Genomic DNA, 2,945 nt, shown 5'->3' with positions numbered 1-2,945 from the left:
TGCTGTGGGAATACTATATTCAAGGAGATTCAAGGAATCGATAGTCTCATTTGGTATATGTTCACCTTTTGTGAGGCAGATGTTATATTTGTGGTCTACTTGTAATAGAATTATCTCTCAAGACTGGACAAACTTGGCTACAACAGTCTTGGAGACTTGTCTTCAATTAAAGTGGAGGATCTGGTAGAAAGATAAGACTAAGACCATTGAACAAAGAAGTAGCGTTAGAGGTATGAAAATCTCCCAAGACCATAGTCTTAAAGAAGGAGGTTATGGTAATGTAGAAAGGCAATCTTTATATGATATCCACACCCTGGCTTTATATCATGCAACAGCTTTGAATGGTTTGGACAGAATTGAAGAGGTAGGAAAGAAAATTGAGCCATTTACTAAAGCTATACCGGTCCCAAAATAAACCTTCTATTATTTCTTATAATAATTGACTTCAGCCTCCATCGGCGGTGGCGGCGTGTGACGAGAGATGTCTCACAGGAAATTCTCTGCTCCCAGGCATAGGTCCTTGGGCTTCTTGCCTCAGAAATGCAGCAACAGGCATCATGGGAAAATGAAGAGCTTCTCCAAAGATGATCCTTCCAAGCCTGTTCACCTCACGGCCTTTTTAGACTACGAGGCTGGCATGACCCACATTTTCTGGGAGGCTAACAGACCAGGATCCAAGGTGAACAAGAAAGAAGTTGAGGAGGCTATAACCATTGTGGAAGCACCACCTATGGTAGTTGTGGACATCGTGGGATACATCAAAACCCCACGGGGTCTCCGCACCTTCAAAACAGTATTTGCTGAGCACATCAGTGATGAGTGTAAAAGGCGTTTCCACAAGAACTGGCACAAATATAAGAAGAAGGTCTTCACCAAATACTGTAAGAAATAGCAGAATGATATGGGCAAGAAACAGATGGAGAAGGACTTCAACAGCATGAAGAAGTATTGCCAAGTCATCCGAATAATTGCCCACACTCAGATATGTCTGCTTCCTCTGCTCCAGACAAAGGCACACTTGATGGAGATCCAGGTGAATGGGGGCACTGTGGCTGAGAACCTAGACTGGGCCTGGGAGAACCTGGAGCAGCAGGTTCCTGTGAACCAGGTGTTTGGGCCGGCTGAGATGATTGATGTCATTGGAGTAATAAAAGACAAAGGCTACAAATGGGTGACCAATCGTTGGCATACAAAGAAACTGCCCCACAAGACCCATCAAGAGTTATGGAAGGTTGCCTGTATTGGCACTTGGCACCCTGCCTGAGTGGCCTTCTCTGTGGGTCGGGCTGGGAAGAAAGGCTACCATTATCGGACAGAGATCAACAAGAAGATTTACAAGATTGGTCAGGGCTACCTTATCAAATATGGCAAGCTGATCAAAAACAGTGTATCTACTGACTATGATCTTTCTGACAAGAGTATCAACCCAACGAGTGGCTTTGTCCATTATGGTGAGGTAACCAATGACTTCATCATGCCCAAAAGGCTGTGTGGTGGAAACCAAGAAGCAAGTCCTTTCTGGTGCAGACCAAATGGCAGGCTCTGGAGAAGATTGATTTGAAATTCATTGACACCACCTCCAAGTTTGAACATGGTCATTTCCAGACCTCGGAGGAGAAGAAAACATTCATGGGACAACTCAAGAAAGACCGCATTGCCAAGGAGGAAGGTGCTTAATGCCAGAATTTGCCTGACTGGTGTGGTCTCAAAAAAACTCTTTCAGTAAAAAAAAATTGACTTCAGCAGTAAATAGAATGATACCAAATTCAGAAGCTAGACAAATATTTGAATCTATGGCTTTTGAAAATGCTAATATAGGCCAAGAGATGGTATTGCATGCTATACATACATTTCTAATTTTCTTCAAATTAGATATAGATAGATGATAGATAGATAGATAGATAGATAGATAGATAGATAGATAGATGATAGATAGATAGATAGATGATAGATAGAGGTATTGTATCTATACAACTCATTTAACAATGTAATGCAAATTTCTAGTCCTTGAAAGTTATTATTACCAACTATTTAGGATAATAAAAAAATTCAAAGTAGTAATTAGTCACCTATTACAATCAAACTTGTAGTCATGTTAGGTATGTATTTAAAGTCAAAAAGATAAATTTTAGTTAGACAGGTGGTCTGCAAACAATTCAGAGACATGCAGAATATAGAATTTAAGATGTTTTAATAACATAGGTTCTTTTTTTATGGCAATGAGATATGTTTGACCCTGGCAATAGAAATCTATATTGGAAAAGATGATATATATCAAAGATAGTCCACATAGACTTACTTTGATTGTGACAAAAGTAAGTAACTGGGCAAGAAAGTGCTTTTACTAGACTACTGACTGTATGCTCTGAAACGGGACAAGCAGGACACAAAAAGAGTGACTGCCAAATCTTGCCAAGACAGGGTGGGTAGTCTTTCAAAAATTCTGCTTCACAGAATAGTCAGTGAAATATTCTAATTCTCTGGGTAAGGGATGGATGCCCCAACATTACAAAGGAACATTGGGTGACTTTCTAAGCAGTCAGTTTTCTTATTTACCAGACTAGGTGGTATAGGATGTCCTTTTGTTTATGTATTGCTTTTATTGGTTAATCAATAAAGAAACTGCTTGGCCTGATAAGGCAGAACTTAGGTAGGCAAAAAGGCAAAAAAGACAAAACTAAATTCTGAAAGAAAGAAAACAGAGTGAGAGAGCCTCCATGGAGATGCCAGGTCAGACATGCTAAATCTTTTCCAGTAAGCCATGACCTCATAGTAAACATAGATTAATAAAAATGGGTTAAATCAAGATGTGAGAGTTAGCCAATAGGAGGCTAGAGTTAATGGCCAAGCAGTGCTTTTAATTAATACAGTTTCTGTGTGATTATTTCAGTTGTAAGTTAGCCAAGCAGCCAGAACAAGGGGTCCCGCTCCCTACAACACTAGAA

General features: G+C 40.0%; 1 pseudogene; it reads left to right on the top strand.

Moving 5' to 3' along the window:
- The first annotated feature begins 481 nt into the window (after positions 1–481).
- On the top strand, positions 482–1,684 carry LOC101981286 (annotated as a pseudogene).
- The last annotated feature ends 1,261 nt before the right edge of the window (positions 1,685–2,945 follow it).

The sequence above is a fragment of the Microtus ochrogaster genome, chromosome 10 (genome assembly GCF_000317375.1).
Source record: "Microtus ochrogaster isolate Prairie Vole_2 chromosome 10, MicOch1.0, whole genome shotgun sequence".
Taxonomy (NCBI): domain Eukaryota; kingdom Metazoa; phylum Chordata; class Mammalia; order Rodentia; family Cricetidae; genus Microtus; species Microtus ochrogaster.
Note: the sequence above shows the minus strand (reverse complement) of the source record. Positions and strands in the feature narration are given on the sequence as shown.